Consider the following 22,436-nt stretch of genomic DNA (forward strand, 5'->3'; position numbering starts at 1 on the left):
GTGTGTGTGTGTGTGTGTGTGTGTGTGTGTGTGTGTGTGTGTGTGTGTGCATGTGTATGGGTGGGAGACATATCTGCAATATAATAATTTATGATAAGTGCTTTAAAATTGATGCTACATGCAAAATATTAATCTACATATTATGTCTACAGAGGAGGTCCAACAACCATGTGCCTAATTAATTTTTTGCTGAATCAGCAAAACTTGCCTTCTTTGATCGATGTTAGTGAGCTCCTATTACTAAAACTAGACCTAACAATAATTAGAACTAAGCCTAAGAGGAGCGCAAAATACTGATTCAGCAAAAAATAATCGGCTAGGCATACAGTTGTCGGACCTCCTCTGGTCTAGATCTAAGCAGGGGGATATTTACAGCACATCAACTATTACCCTGATTTGCATAACACTGATGTACTGAACCAGCTGCACTATATTGTAAGCGCTATTAAGCTAAAGAGCTAAATAAGAATTTGGAAATTGGAACGTTCGCAAGACAAGTTATGTAACCGTAACAATCAAACATAGCTCCGCCTGATTTCTGGAAATGGATAATTTAGGCCCGAAATACGTTAATCTGAGAACGCCATAATTATTGTAGCACTACGAAACAGCTATATAGTCATTTTAGCTTTGAAAATGAACGTTTCCAACATACCGTATAGCGGGTAATTTTCGTGGGCAAGCTGACCTCCACGAAATTTAAAGGTAGGCGTGGCTTACCGGAACGTAGGAATGCAGTGCAGGCCATGAGACTAAACGAAATTTTTACTCACGAAAACCACTGTTTTTCGAGTTGAACAAATTTTTTACCCCGCGAAAATTACCCGCTCTACGGTATGTTTAGCTCCGAAAATGGACCTGACTCTAATAACACTCTCATCTATACACAGGACTAGCGGAGGTACTTCATATACACTCACCACCTTTATTAGTGTTGACCAAGTACGTGGTCCGCTAGCTGACGATTTGAGGCTTCTGAGCCATGCAAATCTGTTGTGAATAATTATAATAATTATTATACGGATTATTATTGCCACCATTCGAATTTTTTATAGGCTTCAGAATTACCTAATATAATTTTATTATGTGGTGAAAACTCGAGTTTTAGTGGGATTACATGTTGCGCAATAATCTCCAGTATATATATACCAAAGGTAAGACAAACACCACTTACTTACACCACTTACTTACAATTGACTTCTGTTAATACTATAATTATCATTAATGTACTGGCATTGTATGAATGACGTTCCACCAAAATAGTTAATTCTGTGGACACCACATTTCTCTCACCTATTCTACGGTCCTACCACACATGACTACATCTTTCAGACCATGCAATAATTATGGCTGCCAAACACTCTACAAATTACTTTGCAATCTGATAGGCCAATTCTCTCCTGGAGGTCAGAACACTATAGAGCAAACATTACAGACTCGCTCTGAGTATGTGGAGAAAGGGGAGGGAAAGTGAATCGTCTTACATTAGAAGGTCCACCATCGATACTAGAGACAGAAGTCTGCACCCATCCATCTGAGGAACATGCAGAAAGTAAAATTGAAATACAATAGACACTCCTGGATTGAACAGACCTTCCAGGAGTTGGCTTGTATAGGAGTGGGATCCTTGATGCCCACAGCATTTTTAGCTTGCCCAACAAGCCAGCTGCTGCTCAGTAAGTCTCAAAAACAAAAGGAGGGGGTGGGGCCCACTCTTTCTGCACATGCGTAGATCTCTGATTGCGACTACCTCGTGGTTGATAACTCGTGTCAGGGCTAGTGAGAGAAACTCACCAGAGAATCCAATGGTGGCCAAGCAACTGGTGAGTGGATTGTTGTGTACTTATACACTCTAAAAATGATGTGTGGTTTTGACGCAAGTACTAGTCAGTCTAGTCTTTGGTCTAGTGCGTGACTATTGTGGCAACTATCAGGAAAAAAGGCAAGAAAAACGCACGTTTGCCACAATACTCTGGGTGAAAACCACACAGTCATCATTTATTAAGTATAGGGTAGTGTGTTTGTGTGTCTGTGTGTGTGTGTATACTGCTACAGCTGCTCAAGGATGAATCAAGTGCAAGTAAGAGCTTCTATAGGCTTCTAGTCATGTTTACATTGGATTTTAATTTGTGGATTTGCAAATAGCTTCGTTCTCAAGTTAGGCCACTCCAAACGAGACTGTAGTTTCCCGTCCAACTCACGCTTCTTGCTTTAGCTACCTCATTGATAGTCATTATGGCCATTATTTCTCTAATTATCCAATGAAATATTGAAATTACTTTTTATTGTTCTTTGTTCTCCAAGCACATGATTAGCTGAATTTTTGTGGCTACTTAATTAAATTCATTGATGACGGACCAATTTATTATGATTTCATAGTAATGAATAATATAGTAATGAATAATGATAATACTGCTCACATCCCGCTTATAATTTACTAGAGTCTCTGACGGGAAACTACAGTCTCATTTGGAGTGGCCTTATGCCTAGTTTTGCTTTAGTCTCGCGAGCAGACGTGGGAGGGAGGGACCGTCTGGTCACTATTGCAGCAATTCCATGGACCCCTGCCAGAGTGTTGGCAGTGCCAATCAGATTTGTCCACGTCATAATGGGCGGGTAACAGCATAAAATAAACGTGAAAAGAAGGATTATTGACTCTAGCAAAGGCTAATTTTAGTATTGAACCATACCTGGCTGCTCGGTACAAGGAGCTCAGACCAAGCAAGAGCTAGCTAGCTGCGAATGAAAATATTTGTCTATATGTAAATTTGGTTAATTAACAAATATCTTGCACGTGACTACATTCCTCAGTGCCATTGAATTGCTTGCAATAGTTACCAGACGTTCCCTCTAGGACAAGTCTGCTCGCGAGACTAGTTTTGCTTACCGTAAGCGTTCTAATTATAGAACCAGCCTCGGTGAGGACGCCCTCTTTTATAACACCCATATACTACCATATAAAATCAATTTTTTTGGTGCATTGTTTCTAGAAAAACTAGAGCACTAAAGTGCAAACCCTCGGCTGGTGACATAATTATAAAGAAACCAGAAGACTGATATAATGCAGTGCATATAGTGATGCTGTTATCATCATCATGCATGACTTGCACAGCAACTCGGGAGCAATAAAACTAAACTAGACTGGAGGCATGCTGAAACATTTGAGAACAGGTAGTACTATAGATAATATGCACTGTGGATTAGGATCACAGCAAAGAAGCCTGGATGGAGTCTCAGAGAAATATGGCTCCAGGTCCTGCATGGATCCCAGTCAGCTAAAGCAAGCTTTCTACTTTAGTGACCCTGTTCCATTGTTCCTGGTATATACAGCTTTCTACTTTAGTGACCCTGTTCCATTGTTTCTGGACCTGGTACAGGATCACTTCAGTTATAAGTAACGCATGTGCAAGTTCTGTTCAAGCTACATTTTGCTCGCTTTTATTAGACAAAGAAGCTTTAACACCGAAAGCTGCCACTATTAGAAGTACTGACTTGTTATGTGGAGGCTACCCATGCTGTAAACGCAGTGCTAGAGCATCCAGGTAAGCAGACCCAGTCACAAGCTTGTTCAAGCTTCTTAGCTTTTGCTCGACAAAGAAGCTTTAACATCACAATCTGTCACTATTTAAACCAAGATATTGTTGTGTGAAGGCTATCCATGCTGTAAACGCAGTGCTGTGGCATCCAGGTGAGTAGATATACTCGTGACAAACAGACAAACAAACAAACAAACAAACCAACAGACTACTATACCCGTGGCCGCCCACGCGCGCCTCAGATAATAATTATTTTTTACTGGTTCTATAATTAGAACGTTTACGTACTTGGAATGCCATTGCAGCCTTTTCAGAAGAGCACGTAGCCAAACTTGTTTACCGAGTGTTGCTACTCTACTTAGTAGTTAGCTCTGTACTAGAACGCTAGCTATTGGTAGCTGCAAGAGTGAGAAGAGAGCTGCAAGGCTCTCAGCACCTGTGGTGCTTTCATTTGTTTAGTGATAGTGACTGAATTATAGCATTTTGTGCTAATAAACTAATTACTTGTAAAGCGCAAGCGGTTTGTCATTATCGGCACATTCTGCAGTCTGTATTCTGCAGCCATGCTAACTATTATTGCTGTTTTGCAGATGTCTCAACTCCTATAGATCCTAGTGACAACACAAACCAGCGAGGTTGATGTCACTGACTACTGAATGTGCCGGCAGATACATGGCACTATCATGCATATATCGACTGAACAGCAAGCACTCAAATAAACAAGTGAGTCAAATAGACAAGTGAACATTATTCATTTATTCTGCAACTGCATGCTAATGATCATTGTTGTTTTTGCAGCTCTAAGTGAAAACACAAATCAGCGAGATTGACGCTGCATGCGTGTGCATGGATGGAGGCGCGATGCAGATACACAGCACTTACAGTGATCGACTCAACAGTGCGTGCGGCATGTTGGACAAGTGAGGGAACATTATTCAGTATAATTATAATAGCCATGCAGTATATATCAGTGCATAATTATTTCACGCAGAAGCATATAAGGTTGGTGTAATAATTTTTGTAAATACTAAAAATGATCGTAAACTATTGCCTAACACCTCTAAATTATATTGACTATAATCATATCCTTTTTTCTCCCAGGCCTTGCAGCTGTAAGGGTCCGAGACTCCCCCCCCCCCTTGAGACCCCTAATCCAATTACCCAAGCCCCCTCCCCCCCTGAACACACAACATCATGTGAGCAAAACTATATTAATTGCTGAGTCAGGCAAGTTTCATACATTGAGTTCAAGTGAAATTTGTTACTAAAATTACTCGTTGCTATAGTTATTCAGAGAAGTCTGAAAGTAGGAGTGTATAGTTTCCCAGTAAGTAACCGTTGCCTCGACCGGCTTACTTGTTTTTGATGCTGCAAGCTGTTTTGAGTCATGGACAGTAGAATCTCTCTTAGCTTCAGACATTCAGTCTGTGTGACTAGTAGTAGCCCACAAACTTATTGGAACTGCTTACAATCTCAAGGATAGCTTTAGCTGTGGTAAGGCTTGCAAAACCTCTTCTAGCCGCAAAATATGCTCTATTATATAGAGGTTTGGAATGAGGCTAAGAACTCACCTGGACCCCCCCCCCCCCCCAGTTACTCAGGTTAGAGTTGTGAGAAGTAGGTAGAGTGTCTTATGTCTGTGGTTTACCTTATAGTAGTAACTGTTTTGCCTCAGTCACACTTTTGTGGGTTTTGTTGCAGAGTGAGAAAATTATATTGTCTGTACTGTCATACAGTGCTAATTAGATTGTTAGACAGTAGAACCTCCATTATCCAGCCCTCCATTATCCGGCTTGGCAATTTAATTTTTCAGAAAATGGGCGTGTCCCTTAAATGCACATGCGCTGTTACTATGGAGACAGGCCTGCTTATTGTCTGCGCATGCGTAGACAACCATGTGACACTGCTGTTTATCAATAAAATGGATGGATCAAGGCGTGGTTTATCTATTCGATTATCCGGTGTATTCAGTTATCTGGCCTGCCTCTGGAACTAAGGTGTCCGGATAATTGAGGTTGTACTGCAATACTTTAATTCTACCCTAAGAGCTTGCACTTTTATTAGGACCAAACTGAAGTGAATAATTTCGGCTACTTCTACAAAAATATAAAGACAGAACCTAGTTGGATCGTCGCCCGGTTTCGGTGAAACTTAATGTACTTGAGAAAGAGTATGATGTAATGGAAGTTACTAACTGATTTGTAAAGAAATATTATAAGAAAGTCCCCCAGGAGGGAAACGTACCCATGCCTCATTATCATCTAATCTACTAAGCCACCACCCCAACCACTAAGCCACACCTACTCTGTCCTCTTAGTCATCACATACATACAGTGGATTGCAGACTTGCAGTGCACTTGCAAAATAAAATTGCCAATGTAGTCATTATCTTCATTCTAGCCTTACATGTACATGTAAATACTCTAGGGCCAAACTGAAATACCGTATAGCGGGTAATTTTCGGGGGACATAATATTCGTGGTTCAGCAATATTGAGACATTTTGTGGGTAATATTTTCGTGGTTGCTGCTTGCACTGCAGGTAAAGGTAGGCAAGGTCGCTTCATTCGTGGGTAAAATATTCATAGTCAGAGCTCCAACCATGAAAACCACGAATATTTTGCCCCACGGAAATTACCCGCTATACGGTAGGTACCTACATGTATGGTAGCATTCTTATGTACATGTATCTGCATGAAGTACGGAGGATTTAAGTTTGGTTGGCAGAAGTTAAAAGTTGAAGTGCAGTCAACCATGACCACTAAATACATTAGTAGGAAGAAACATACAGTGTGTGGTCATGGTTGAGTGCACTTCAACTTTTAACTTTGGCCAACCAACCTGGAATCCTCTGCACATTTCAGGAATGCTTGCAACGATTTAATTGACTTTACATGTAAGGCAGGGCTTGCCTAGAGATAGAGAGGTTCAAAGAGAATCTACTGAAAAAAATGATGGTTATCAGTTCAGTTTATTTTCTATACATGTTTCCTAGACGTACAGTGGAACCCCTCTGTAACGGACACCTTAATTTGGGGAGCGATGTTTTGGCCATATTACAGAGTGCCTTTCTTTATTGAGGGGCTGTTTTATACACACGTGCAAGAGAGAGTACTCTTGCTTCGTGCAAGTTTAGGCTTAGAAATTATTATGCCTCGGTGCGCATGCGCAAGCGAGGTATACGGTAGTGTGTTTGTGTGTGTCTGTGTGTGTAGACCGCTACAGCTGCTCAAGGATGAATCAAGTGCAAGTAAGAGTTTCTATAGGCTTCTAGTCATGTTTACTTGGATTTTAATTCGTGGATTTGCAAAATAATGCTTCGTTCTCAAGTTATGCCTAGTTTTGCTTACTTGGAATGCCATTGCAGCCTTTTCAGAAGAGTCCGTAGCAAAACTTGTTCACCGAGTGTTACTACTCTACTTAGTAGTTAGCTCTGCACTAGAACACTAGCTATTGGTAGCTGCAAGAGTGAGCAGAGAGCTACAAGGCTCTGCTGACTTGCAGCCATTAATTTTAGACTTGAACTTTTGGCATCGATCGTTTTTAACAACAATCATGGTTGATCATTACCCACTATTCGGTTGATTGCATGCAGCAAAATAAAAGATGTTCATCATGATAATAATAATCAATGTGTGTATAAAAGCTAGCTATTAGTAGTTTTATGTTATGTAGCTTTGGCACCTCCACCGAGGCATCAGCTGCTTTCATTCTATTGTGGTTTTGCTGTTGGGCAATTCTCTGTTGCATAGCTGCTTTATTAACAACATTGAACACAGTGTCTACCGTATTACTAGAATGTTTTGCGAGCATCAAAAATTTGCAAACTTTGCGATGGTTGATCAATTCGCAACAATAAAATCCGCAAAACCTAAGTTATTACTAGTAAATACACATGATCCTTGCCATACTGCTATATAACAAATATTCTCCGTCTCATTTTGAATAATTATTCCCACTGACACATGCATGCACGTCTGCAGACTCACGAAATAATAATGTATACTGGTACGTGCAACTGAGTCCCGTTCCTAGGACCAAGATCTGCAGCAGAAATCAAGAATGAAACTGGTGTGGACCGTCTCTCTTCCATTGTCTGAGCTCTGTGCATATAAGGTGAAACAAATTAAAACAGATATTACACTTTGCCCATGCGTATGCTAATCAATGGGGTACACAGGAAATAAGTGGTATGGGCAAAGTGTGTGTATCTCTATGAATTAAGTAAGTATAAGGGGTCTTTTCTGGGAAATTGTCGTTTTAGTTTTTCAGAATAAAAGCCTTTATGACATTAAGCTTTTGAAATTAAGAATTGCAGACTTAGTGAAGACTAGTGAACAATTTGTGCTAAAGCGTTTGGAGGAGAAGCAATTTTATTTTCGCTCATTTTGCTCTGAAGCAGAGATACAAGTATAAGTCGGATGTGGGTTAACTTTTGTGATGCAGCCTCTGCTCTTGTACTAGCCTCGATCCGTGTGCGGCCTTTTCTCGAGGTAAATGCACAGCTGACCTCAAAATGTGTGTCTCTGTTTCTGAGCAAAAGTCTTTTCTGCTGATACTAAGGCGAATCCTGGAGTGTATAGACATCACCTAAGACTTTTGATTTATAGGTAGCTTCCAGTGTTACTTTGCCAAGTTGTGCGAACATATTTTGCATCACGTCCATAAATAGATTTTTTTCAGAACTATAAGACTTTTGCCTTTTCCAGTTTATTACCTGAGGCGCGCGTGGGCGGCCACGGGTATAGTAGTATGTTGGTCTGTTTGTTTGTTTGTCACAGGTATATCTACTCACCTGGATGCCACAGCGCTGCGTTTACAGCATAGATAGCCTTCACACAACAATATCTTGATTTAAATAGTGGCAGATTTTGATGTTAAAGCTTCATTGTCGAGCAAAAGCTAAGAAGCTTGAACTTGCACGTTGGCAGCTAGCTAGCTACACGTGGCCTTGATTACGTAGTTGCAGCTGAAGTGATCCTTACCAAATATAATTATAGTAGAAAGCTAAAATTGTGACTGGTTGTTGGCTGACTCTGGATCCTATACTCCAGCCTGGCAGGAGCCATACCTCTTTAAGTCTAAGCTCCAGGCTTCTTTGCTGTCATCCCTGTCCACAGTGCATGTCTAATGTGACATGTACCACTCAATGTTTCAGTATGCCTCCAAGTCTGGTTTAGTTTTATTGCTCTTGAGTTGCTGTGCTAGTCATACATGCTACATGCACTGCATTATCACTCTTCTGGTTTCTTTATAATCATGTCACCAGCCGAGGGTTTGCACTTTAGTGCTCTAGTTTTTGGGCATTGTTCTATTTCCTCAACAATGCATAATATTATTGGTACCGTACGGGTGGAAAATTTCAAGGGTGGAAATTTTTGTGCAATTCAATATTCTGTCTTATTTGGAAAATTTCGTGGAGTTAGGGTGTGGCAGTATCTCACATGCGTATACGAAGCCTTCCACGGGTTTTAATTTTCGTGTTCTGCAGCCACCCACGAAAAACGCGAAATTAAAAACACCTCGAAATCTTCTACCCGTACGGTATGTAATTTAAGAGAATTTAAGAGTCAGCACACCTTGCAAACATAACACACCTCCACATAATTATTATTGGCTACATTTTTTTTTGGTCTACTACCATCGTACACGTACACGCGTCATTATTTGATACACCAAGCCAGGGTTTTATCTAGTATTAAAAGTATCATGGGAAGGTTTGGCAAAACAGTTGGCCACTCCCACATTCTTGACCACACCCTCTATTACATGCTTGTGCGTCACGTAGTTCTACATGTTGCACGTAATGATGTCATTATTCTACAACATTTGGAGGGGGAAGGTTCACCCCTGCCCCCCCCCCCCACTAGATGAAACAAATGAGCGGCTTTTATATGGTCGGTGGTTTCACAGGACACATTTTTCATGGTATCATGGGATACATAACGATCACGTGCTACGAATGTTGTCAAGTGGTGATAGATAGTAGTTGTATCTATAATTTGTATTACTGAGAAGCGTTGATTAGCCCACGCACGCTGGCCGGCTCGGTTGTTGGGTTGTGAGAGGAATCTTCCAATCTGATTCAGATTGGAAGGATCTTTGTATATACTTATGAACACCTATATATCGTGATGGCATTGTTGGACATGGTTGCTCAAGCATGGAAGATTCCTCTTACAACCCAACCATTGACGATTCCGACATATGTGTAAGAAGTGTAAATGGTCGAAGTGTTCTTCTTCAAATGTGCTTGTATTAACATGGAATAGCTGGTCGAGGGTCATGAACCACTGTGCTTTACGATCGCTTACGTATGGGTAAATATTTAAATTTACAAGGAGGCTGTCTCATTGAAGAAAATTTTATTCCTTTTATATGGTCAAAAGAGCATTCAAAGTCTCTTTGGTATACTAGTACCCCAGCGTAACTATAGTACCATAGTATCTAGGGATGACCCGTGGGTCACCCAAAGGTACACCCCAGCAGGTGTTTTTATTTTTATTAAACAAATTTATGCACACAGCAAAGGTAGTAGCTAATTCAAATCAGTTACCTACACAAAAACAATACACAACAACCTACAACAGAACATGTAAATTACACTTAATTGATCTACAGTAACTGATATTTAAAGAACACAAGTGATATACCATCTGTGTCAAAACCTAATTTATTCCAGGCTGATATAGTATCCGGGAAGAAGGAAGATTTGAAGTTGTTAGATATTGCAAATGGGACCGAAAGCTGAGTTATTTGCTGTCATTTGGTCATCACTGCTCACTAAACAGCTGTCGTTTAGTCTCTGGTGGCTGGGTTGAGGGGTCGCCATGCTCAAAGACTTGCCGCTTTTCTAAAAGGCGTGGAGATGACCTGGTAGACATGGATGGTTTCTGCCTTTTGGACAAAACGCAGCTCCTGCAACAGCATAATTATGTCAATCTCAATTAAATATTTGTAAATGTGTATATCTATATTATGACATAAATATCGATGTCTAGCTGTACTATGATTTAAAGAAAGATTCTCACATTGTGAAGTCATCCATTTTGTATGCATTCATGTACTGCTGAATGGACACGTTGAATTCCAGAAGCTTCTCAATGAAGGCCTTCTTCTCTTCTTGAATATCTGGTACAGGCTGTTTGTGCAGCTCATAGATCTGTAGTGCTAATAAACACACATACTCTATCCTGCGTGTATACACTTGCTAATGACGTGATTACAACACATTCCCTTTCTAGATATGCGTACATACATATAACTGTAAATCACCTTATCTGTTCCTCTTTGAGCCTTAAACTCTACCAAGGAAGCCAAACCAGACTCCTTCAACATTCCAGCCAGCAATGGCACCAGCTTTCTTGCCACGACTTTTAAGCATTAAAAGTGCGCTGAGGTATAGAACTCTTCCAGGAAGAAGCAGAGAAAACGCAGCGTTTTTCAAAGCAAGTTTGCTGTCGGCATCAGATGTTACTATAGTTACTCCGGGTATGCAGATATTAAATTTGTTTATTCTCATTTGATTGTTTTCCTTCCGCATAAAATCCCTCGGCCTGGTATTCAGAAAGTAGCATGACTTCTTCTAATCATTGATCAATCTGAGTGCCTGGAGTCGCCACTTGCCTCGAGGCAGCAATAATGTAGCCAAATTGCCATAATTAATTGATCACGCGTTTCAGACAAGAAGTCACGTTTACGTTTTGATACATGCACAGTATGTGTTCATGCCCGTTTGATACTCTCTTCTATTTATGGACTGTTAAGGTTGCAATATTAATATAATTTAAGCATGAGCAACAAGCAATTGTAAGGCTACTAATTGCACAAGGCGTAGTCGGATGCTTGAGCTTGAACCCATAGCCAACCCAATGGAAAGTTTGGGGTGAGTTGGGGACGATCACATAAGTGCTGGCCACAACTTTGACACTATATAGGGAGGTCTGAGTGTAGAACAATTGTTATGAGTGGTATCGCAATCTTGACGTACACATAATGCTTACATGTACTCACTGCGGTGCCTTATCCTGGGTCCCACCCACCATCACCCCACTGATATGCACGTTACGCCCACGCCCACCCCCACCTAGGCTTCAACCACCTTCCTTATTATAAACAACAGAGAGCAACTCTACAAGGAAAGTTTGTCAAATTATGATCAAATGCTAGTATTACAAGCTGAAATGCTTCAGAAATTTGGGCCACAAATCATCTGCATTGATGACACTCATATTGACCGACTATGTCAGACATTTCATCTCTTTCCTCGTTAGTGGCCATGAAGCAGGGGTGTTGCGTATACAAGCGTATACAGCGTTTGGATGGTCATTTGTTACTACATATGTTACACTTGAATTAAAGATAGCTACTTAGCTTTCCTTTAACAACTAATCTTAATTAATGTTGAAGAGATACTAACTTCACCATTAGAGGACACGCATTGGGGTTATAGGAGTTGCCATTCTTTCACAGTTGTTCAAACTGGTAAACAACCACACAAAAGGTCACTTACCTTTTAAGTTTGAGAAGCGCTGGACATCGTTAATTTATTTGGATTTTTATCGGGCTCACATAACAAATAATTCGCTACACGTTACTACAAGTTTATCTTACCATCACTCGAGGAAAGGATTATCCTTATAATTATGTTCAAGATACAGTGCTTACCATTCTCTTAGCAATGTTTAAACACTTTACTAGCAATGTCATATTTACTCATTCTTAAGAATGTATATCAATCGAAATTCTATCTTCTTCGAACCTTTGAGCATATGGTTGAATGAAGGTGCATGGTACAATAATTGTTTTTGTTTTTGGTAGTCTGGATTAGTTTCAAAAGCTCTGTATAAGTTGGGATTGTAGTTCTCTGCCACAGGGACAAGCACTCAACTATGGGTACTTGTGTGCCGTTTAAAAACTGACAATTCCTTACTCAGCTTGTTCAGCATGAGTGATTCCCAGTGGTTCCACGAACATTTCCAGGTTGTCAAAATGAGCGGCCAAAGTTCAACTCCTTTTATAATTATACTGTCAGAAATGTGTTGAGCTGCATGCGGGCAGTAAAATAATCATTCATTTACAAGAATTGAAGTGAGCAATGCATACATTAATTTTCAAATTAAAATTTGGAATATCTGTAGCATCGCCTTTCTCTCTCCTTTACCCCCCCCCCCCTTCAGTTCAGAAGCTTTGTGCCTATGTTTTTTTTACTTGTAGTCGAATATACAGTCCCATGCAGGGAAGGATGAAAACATAATATGTAACAATTGTATTGACTTTAACACGCATCGAGCATAGTTTAAATTGTCTGACCAGCTCCTTATTATAGCCTGGACCGCTTCCTGCATGTAGCACGGTAGATAATATAGCTTCCCGTTAGGGTGTCTGCATGTGCTTCATGCATTGAAGCCCTGACACAAAGATCAAAGTTCTTCTTTCCCACGCCATTGCCCTCATTTGTCTTTTTAGAGACTAAGGAAGGCTTCTTTGAGAATTTGGTCCGGTCAGCAGGTTCACAACATCCTGAGCTATACTACACCTTTTATATAGTAGACATGCATGGTCCAATTGCAGATGCTGACCCTGTCAAGGTTCAAGTAGGTACAAAACGATACATGGCTTCGCAAAATTGTGTAAATAAATTAAAAAAACTTGATCCACAGTTTTCGTTTTCTTTATTAGATCAATTGATATGATTTGTTCTGCCATCGCTGATGAACTGGCAGACACACAGCAGAATGTATACGCTACAGATATTTTACATTAATTATCGGTTTTGGTGCCGATAATCACTTGTCTTCGCTTTGTGGGGTCAGCAGTCGACCTTGTGGGCTTTCCTCCTATTCGATTGGGAGGCAGTAGTACACACCTGTTTGTCCTCGGAGAATATCATGTCGTCCTCAATTAGGAAATTCTTTACACTAAGAAAGGTCTTTCTAGACTGTCTTTGCGACTACAGTTGATCGACATCTGTACATAAACTGTCAATATATACTACTCCTATATCTATATTGCTTCACTTATCTTTCCTAAAGGGGGCTTCTGTGGCTTGCCATGACAACACTTATTATTAACAGCACATGGAGCTGTCTTATAGAACTATGGTTTAGCTTATGATTTATTGTAAACAGTGGTTGCATGCCCTTATTTTTTTATTTATAAGATAAACACAGGTGCAGTTCAATACATGTACAAAAAATAATTTATAATCAGACTAATTGTGAGGTTCCAGTTAGTTACAGCCAATGAGGCCACATTCGGCACTCATTAGGTCTACAGGAGATCTTACGAAGCATCCCGGGTGCGAGCGTACTCCCCTGATGCAGCGATCTCAACTAGGAGAAGGTGAGGCGACATCTCAGCCAGGATATGGTTCTATTATAAGGATCGTCTCTTGGAAGCCAGGAGACAGGTTAGGCGCTTATAAAAAGTAATTGCCTCCGTTCCGAGTCCACCTGTTACCGAGAAAACCAGGGGTGTGGACGAGGCATGCTCTACCTCCCTGACTCTTTGTTCGTAGGCGTTCTTTTTCAGTCTTTCGTGTTTCTGATAGCAAGTGGTGAGATTAGTGTTTCTGTTTGAGCAAGCATGTGGGTTGAACACTTGCACGTCACAGAAGGTTCTTTCATGCCTACCTCCCCAGAATCCGCTCATGGCGACGTCTAGTCTTGCCCCATCTTGTGTGATGGCAGAGGCTCCCTGAAACGTTTCTCCTGTGACCGGTTGCAGATCTGTCTTATAGTATTCTTGTAATAGCAAACTTCTCCTGTGGAGATTGGGTCAGTTCAAGGTAGCAAGGCTTTACTGAGATTTACTGTGAGCAGCGACAACTTCTTGTGATGGAGATTGAGTCAGTTCAAGGTAGCAAGCAATCCAGTTCTTAGGGAGGACCTGCACAGACTGCTGACGTGACTGTGTGTGTGTGGGAGAGGGGCACACAGTGACAACTTCTTGCGATGGAAATCAGTGCATGCGCATGCGCTTATCACTGCGCCCTTATTCTTGTGATAAGTAGCCAGATATATACCTGCGAGTGACTTTTAACCATGCATGCGTAGCAGTGCGTGTAACGTTAAATCGTATCTGGTATGCCCGCCCCTGCCATGAGTGCTCAGCTACAAAGCCTTGTTAAACTGGAGATGAAACCCGCAGAAAACATCATAATTATATATCACAGTACAGGCTGCGAGACAAATCAGCAGGTCAAGTTGGAGGCGAAGGTCTTGCTTGAGGGAGGGCACGCTACATGATGAATGATGGTGCTGAATTCCAGTTGCTGCACACTCATCCCGCTCACTTCTTCGCCGAGATTTAAAAAATTAATTTAACTTTGCAACTATAGTCATAAAAATTAATTTGAAACTAAAGATACATAACCTGCATCTTCCTCTGCCCCACAGAGCTCTTATAATCATATACTATATAATTGTAGTCAGTCCAATACATTTATGGTGCAGTGTTTGTTGTTGAAACAGGCAAAAGAGCCCCCTTATAGCCGGGTTCAAGTTCCAAGGCAGGACATTTTCTTCAGTTAAATATGTAACACAACACCGAGCCGCCGCATGTTTTTTATCTTTCGACCCTGCAGAAGCTCAAATCGCAGTAGATGCCAGAGTGATGTACACCTTAAACATGTTTGTACTCAAAATTGTTTGGTAGTAGTTGGTGTCTGTCTGAATCTGCTGCCAATGCGCTATCTTCCTGGTGCACACTTGTTACAGCCGCTGTTGCTTGCCACTTTCTTAATTCTCGTTGGCGTACTGCTTGCACATATAACACAGCGGGCAGTTAAAGAAATATGCATATCTTGATTAATTTACTCTTTTCAATATTCACCCTGATCTCCACATCAGGGTCCGCGGTGCTTTCATTATTATGTTCTTACTATAAATATAATTATAATTTTGTTTTCCAATCAACAAAAAAACTTATTACTATTACGCTTCAATACACAACCGATTTAATAATTGAAGTTTACCTCCTACCGGACATCCCTAGGCTTTCTATGACATCGTGGCATACTCTTATATGACGTACAAGGTGGGTTTTGTATGCCTTCAACCTTCGTATCTCTGATAACGCTATGTGACAGACATACTTTTTCCTTTTATAGTCCTCAAGTCATTGTGAAATGACACAAATCATCAGGACTAATAAATTATTATGTTTTTATATAATTGTATTCTCTGTTTAACAAAATCTTTTTCTTATTACGTTTCAATTAACATTCTGCGTCCCAGACAGGGCCGGCGACTATGGTAACCAAACTAGACCCAGGGGCATAGGTTAGGGCCCCAGAGTGGGTGTGTGGGTACTATAGAAACGTAGAGAGATGGGGTATAGTATGGATGGCAGAGATACCGAGACAGGGGCCCTCACCTCCATGGCCGCTTGACCGGCAACGTTGACTGTCTGCACCAGCATGGCCTGTAGGGTAGCCAGGGCCGTCGGAGAACCCCCAGGTTCTTGCTCCAGCTGAACTCGAAACCAGGGCCGACGAGACTGGCGCAATGAGTAAAATAAATAATTGTTCCTGTAGACACTCTTTGGCGAGTTATGTCTGTAACAGTTTTCTCAAGCATGGACTTGTAGCAGAGAGATATGCGTTGTTTAAGCTCTTCTTCTGTCTGATACAAGAGAACGCTCACCACCATCTTATGAGTGAGACGTGAGTTCTTATGGATGAGTCCTTTCTGGGTGCTTGGCAGAAGAAGTGGTGGAGCCAGTGTGTGTACTGTGTGATGTGTGTGTTAAGTGCGTGAACAGTTGTTGATGAAGTGGTGATAGTATAATCTTCCTTTGCTCTTGTTTTTCCAAAGTAATTGAGTGAGTAAAATGAGGAGGGAAAACAATGTTAAGTCCTAGCTCTATATATACGGGTACAGGTACCAGCACACACCGCCTTTAAGGTACGTATAACTGATGGGGAAATTTGCTACTGTCAGTGTGGTGCCCCCCCAAACAAGATACTGTCAGAGTGGTGCCCCCCAAACAAGCTACGGCCAGTGTGGTGCCCCCCAAACAAACGGTGGTGGGCTAAGATACAACTATTCCAACGAAACCTCCTTCCCCCGTTACCAACCTCCCAGCCAGACCTCAGCCTGTCAGTGTGGCCACAATAATCTTAATTCTCTTCCTCTTAGGACTTGTGCGTTAGCCAGCAAGTTCAATTCAAAACCACCATAAGTACTAAAATAGCTATTTCCATTTGGACTACAAAATCTGTGTTGTACAAAATTGAGCCGTTGCTAAGCTATAAGTATTATAATCTTCCTCTTCCTCATAATTATGTCTGTGACCCTAAAGTGGGCTCAGGTAAGACTATCCCCATCCATGTGAATGAACCAGATGCTGCACCACGCGCCCAGACCAGTTTCTGTCTCACCAACAACTGCACTCAGATTCGTCATATCTCCACTAGCACTAAAACCAGACTTTATACGCTTCTCTGTAGAACATCAGCCGTAAGGTCAATACACACCTGAGCAAATCCGTCTCCTTCTCCGACATTGTATAGACTTCACAAGAATGCATAGGTTACATGTACTCTCTCCATTACTATACCAGCCAAATTATTTTTTTTATAAATAGTTTAACTATAGCTTACCGGATAATCTCTTTCCACTTTCGAATGAATTGAATTTTATCCCAGGCCATTGCCCTCTTTTCTCTCTTATCAGTAGAACGTTTCTTCGTACTCGAACTCCAGTCCATGAAAACAGATCCAACTAGAAAACAGACACGCTTTCATTATCTAGGTTGCTATTATTGTGTGTGCAGGTTGGTGGAGGAGCACTCTAAAACACTGGAGAGGGTCACTGAACTATGGAAGCAGAAGTGGCCGGTCAATTGGGACGATGTGCGTATGCACACACGCCCACGCCTGTGAAACTGTAAAAGAAATGATATACTGTTACTATACTATTATATAGAGTTTGTATGCAGCGTAACAAAACAAAATCGACAATTAATGCTACAAATTAAGACATATTGTATTAGTCGTCAGATATATCGTGAGTGACATTAACCTTCCATTTCCTCTCCTCCTCAGTCTTCCTCTTTAATTTTCATATTCGTCATCCTCCTTCTTCCTTTTTATTCTCACAGCCTCATCTCCTCCTCGTTCTCCTCATATCTCTTCCTTTTCTTTTCTGCTCCTCCTCCTCCGCACAGGTGGGGGCATCAGGTTGAGGGTAAGAGAGGAGGGAAGCGTTAGCAAGGGAATCCTTGGTTGCGTTGAAGGAGGCCAGAGCTGAATCGTTCCATGTGAGTGTTTGGGTTTTGGGTTTGATGAGGGAGTGCAGTGGTTGCATAAGGTAAAAGTTGGGCCATTTCCTCCCTCCAGCGCATTTTTGATTCATCAGCTTTTCTTTTTCTCTCCGTTTTCTACAAGATTTTTACCATTATAAGTTGTAATACTATATATACCTGTACTGGATCTTCAAGATCTTTATCTGGATTGAAGGTGTAAGCTGTGAAATTCTGACACACAAAAGAATGAAATAATCATACCTTGTCGAGCAATTGTTCATCGTCTCTTGATATTTTTGGGGACAATGTTCATAACTGTTTCTTCCGAGCTGAAGACACTTGTACTAGCCATTTTAATTTAATTTTTAATTCCTTTTTGCAAATGCAACAACTTTTCGTAACATCTACTTTTATAGAACATGCAACAGGATCATCCAGTTGGACCGTTTGAATTACTTATTCGAGGCAGAACCATCAGAAGTGCATGATGAGCAGAATGGGTACGCTTCTCTGTAGAACACCAGCCGTAAGGTCAATACACACCTGAGCAAAACCGTCTCCTTCTCCGACATTGTATAGACTTTGCGAGAATGCAAATTGCTGCAAAAGAAATTATATACTGTTACTATACTATTATATATAGAGTTTGTATGCAGCGCAACAAAACAAAATTGACGATTAATGCTACAAATTAAGACATATTGTATTAGTCAGATATACCGCGTGAGTGACTTTAACCTTCTATTTCCTCTCCTCAGTCTTCCTCTTTAATTTCCATATTTGTCATCCTCCTTCCTTTTTATTCTCCACAGCCTCATCTCCTCCTCGTCCTCCTCATATCTCTTCCTTTTCTTTTCTGCTCCTCCTCCTCCACCCTCTTTTTTGGGCCATTTTCTCCCTCCAGCGCATTTTTGATTCATCGGCTTTTCTTTTTCTCTCCGTTTTCTACAAGATTTTTACCGTTATAAGTTGTAATACTGATATATACCTGTACTGGATCTTCAATATCTAGATTGAAGGTGTAAGCTGTGAAATTCTGACACACAAAAGAATAAAATAATCATACCTTCCAAATTGTCGAGCAATTGTTTATCGTCTCTTGATATTTTTGGGGACAAATGATTTGTCTCCATAGCTGTTTCTTTACAGCATAGCCATAGAGGAGAAGACCTGACCCGCTGCTATATATAGTGCTTCATCTCAGCCAATCAGAAGAATCTATAGTGCTATATAAAACTCCTCTCTATCTCTGGTTTAGTTTTATTACTCCTGAGTTGCTGTGCAAGTCATGCATGATGATAACTTAGAGTGCCTGGCGGGTCCTTCTTCACCTTCCGAGCCTTCAACCACTTCCTTTTCTTTCGAAGCAGGGACTCCTCAGGATCGGAAGAGTGTGAACTCAGTTCAACCTGTGTAAAGTGTTGATTAAGTAGTGTGTAACAAATGTATCTTACCTCGGGAATGTGGTACATGAGGGGAGAATCATCTCTCTCACGTGACGGTTGAATGAGGGGAGAAGCCTGTGTGAGGGGAGAAGCCTCTTTTCTCACGTGACGGAACAATGAGGGCTTCCTTATCCACATCTGACGGTTGAGATACGGGAGAAGCCTCTTTCGGTTGAATGAGGGGATGTGTGAGGGGACGTGACAGACCAATGATAGGGCTCCAGTCTGCCTAATCTGACGGTTGAGATGGATCCATGTGCTCAGTGCCATCCATAAGTTGCTGGGTCGAGGCAGTGACACGCTATTGAAATGAGTGACCTGATTACACTATAACTATGATACTTGACAAACCTGAAGAGTGGGCCAATCAACTTGTAGGTCCTTGTCATAGGACCCGTGGATTTCAGACAGCCTCTCTATTGTGATGTTTTGCTGTCGCACGTACAACCTGAGCCTCCGGTTCACGGCTTCTAAGTGGCACACATTCTTCACAGCCTTTAGTAATTAACCTTGAAACATCGATATCTTGGAGCAATATGTTGTGGAATTTCTTAGCAATAAAAGTTAATCTTGGAGCAATATGTTGTGAAATTTCTTAGCAATAATCCGTGGTTAACTTTAACATCTTCCATGCAGCTGCATGTGGGGCCAATGGTTTGGCACCTCTTCATCAGCTGGGTAGACACTTTATTAGTTCAGACTTGTAGTTCAGAGAAGACAAAGTCCTGTTATCTCACCAAGGACCCCTAACACTTAGTGAGTGACTTTTAATTAGCACTGCCTTGTGTATAATGAAGTGGCTGAAGATGTTTACATCTGTATAGTTATCTATTTTGTTATTATACCAACATAATTATTTTCACAGGGGTGCGATTTCACTAGCTGTTTAGCTCATTTTGCTGGGTGCTTGCTCATGCAAGTATCATAGCAGAAATTAATACTCTCGAAAATATGTCATTATTATTTGTTTGACATACGTAGTAGCCATGACGAGAGAGTTGTTTTTATAATCTCAATTGTCGTGCTTGACCCAGAGCATCCTATATCATGTGATTTTTAATCCAATTATTAAATTGCCCTACACCTATACTAAACCTTCAATGTCGCAAGTCTCTAACTGATTGGCATTCCAAGAGCACACGGAAATGCTAGTACATTGTGTTCCCCACCCCCTTTTTGTATTTTTGATTGTGTATTCCCTCAGCAAGCTAAAGACTATATATATAACTACCGTCCAAACGTTCTGCTCCTCACAAACGTGCCTACGAGATGCTCCCCCGACTACTGGGAAACGTGGACATCCGTAAAACAAAAGCCAAAATAATACAGTCATGTATATAGCTCTTGTGATGTGATGTACCGTATTACTTGCTGGTTGCGAATTCGCTAAATCAGCAGAAAAATAGACTCTTGCGATTCTATTGCGTTTTGGCAAGGATTATGTGCATACAATCACCAGTACTAGTATAGGTTTTGCGATATTGCATATACATACGTGTATAGTATTTTGAGTACTACCAATTTTCTTGCAGGCTGCCAATTCCCATGGACATATTGAAGAAAGATAGTATTTTGAGTACTAGAATCTACCAATTTTCTTGCAGGCTGCCAATTCCCATGGACGTGTTGAAGAAAGATTCGGCGCAGGAGATTCAGCAAGCACCTACACATTGGTCTAGGCTCGTGCTGGTAGGGATGTTGGATATATTATTGTTAGTATAATTATTGTGAGTGATAATGCGCATGCTGATTGGTTATGACCTAGGTAAAATTTACTGCTGTATGTGAGTTTCTAGACTAGTTGACCATTAAGTGTAAGTTGGCCTGACCACTTTAAACTTGCTTGCTATGCCCCTGTTAAGGAAATATGTCACAATGTGTATGTTACCCGTGCTCACCTAAGTTACATACTCCCCCCACACACCATAGCAACGTCTCTCCATTGGAAGGTACGTGGGGTTTTTCAAACAGCTGGTCACTAATACACTAGCGGCAATCAAAAGAGTCTCCTCCTCTCTAGACTACGTAATATCCAAAGACCCTCCCCCCTCCTCCTCGGCCCTACTGCTAGCTGCCAGTCAGTGACAAAGGGACTCTTACCAAGCGAGTCGAACTCAACACTGACACTGTAGCAATGCTGGCACTGTATTGACAACTGTACCAAGACTACGGCGTTTTTATTTGCTTTTATCTTTCAGGCCTTTCAATGTATATATATATATATACTGCACATGTGTCAGTTTGTTGTATGTGTTGTGGTAATTTGAACCGTGGGTGGAGGAGGTGTCGTTGCTATGTCTTCGAAAATAAATAATTATTAGCTATACAGTAGAGCCTGAGGTTATTCTGTACGTACCAAAGAACAGCAGTGCAGTGCATTGTGCTACATGCATGTTAGCACCATTGATTATATTGCTAGCTATTTTTAAATTTTGATCAGTTTGTTAATAAATAGTGTTGTCCTCTCATTGTTGTGTACTGCAGAAGCTGGTTTATTTGATAAAGATTGTTAATCACAAATGAGTCAAACAATAATCATTAGCTATTGTGTCTTTGCTCAGAGCGTATACAAAGCTAGCCTCGAATTCCAGGCTGATTAAAATACGTATTTTAATCAGCCTTGAATCGAGGCTAATACAAAGCTAAAACTAAGCACTTTTCCATACGTGGAATTTCTTCTTTTCAATTATGATGCTTGATTCCAGCAAGCCACTTCAGCATATTAATGTAGTTTTCAATGATTTGTTATGCAGCAGCACTGCAATCACTACCTGTCTTGGAGGCAAATTTCGTTGTAAGAGGTCACAAAGCTGCCTTAAATGCAGCATGAGAACTGCTATAGTCTCATCTTTATGCTATTCTTTTTAATATGCTCAACAGCCTATTATTCTTTTCAATTTGCCTGTTATTGCTTTTAAATCGCCTATTTAATATTCCCACATTATTCCTCTATGCACAATAATTATAATTATAGACCTCATACAATTATAGAATGCCAAGAAGATAATTGACCATGCACCAGTACTTCCAAATGTTTATACTACCATAATTATAGTGGGTAATTAATTATTTTCGGAGAACGAAATATTCGTGGTTGAGCGCAGTATTTATATAGTCATTTATAATAATTATAGTCATTTAGCTATAATTATAGTCATTATTTTATATAGTCATTTTCGTGAATGGTATACGGTAAAACAAGACTC

General features: G+C 40.7%; 1 long non-coding RNA gene across 3 annotated transcripts; it reads left to right on the plus strand.

Annotated features, from left to right (window-relative positions):
* Positions 1-1,682: 1,682 nt before the first annotated feature.
* Positions 1,683-21,479, plus strand: LOC135350855 (uncharacterized). Of its 3 annotated transcripts, none has more exons than XR_010399303.1 (7): positions 1,683-1,823; positions 4,127-4,259; positions 4,335-4,456; positions 4,638-4,732; positions 7,519-7,651; positions 10,218-20,919; positions 21,160-21,479. It is a non-coding gene; the product is annotated as an uncharacterized LOC135350855 (long non-coding RNA). The 3 variants fall into 3 exon arrangements; XR_010399304.1 differs by having other exon boundaries at positions 20,763-20,919; XR_010399306.1 differs by having other exon boundaries at positions 20,835-20,919.
* The last annotated feature ends 957 nt before the right edge of the window (positions 21,480-22,436 follow it).

This window comes from Halichondria panicea, chromosome 17, assembly GCF_963675165.1.
Source record: "Halichondria panicea chromosome 17, odHalPani1.1, whole genome shotgun sequence".
NCBI lineage: Eukaryota > Metazoa > Porifera > Demospongiae > Suberitida > Halichondriidae > Halichondria > Halichondria panicea.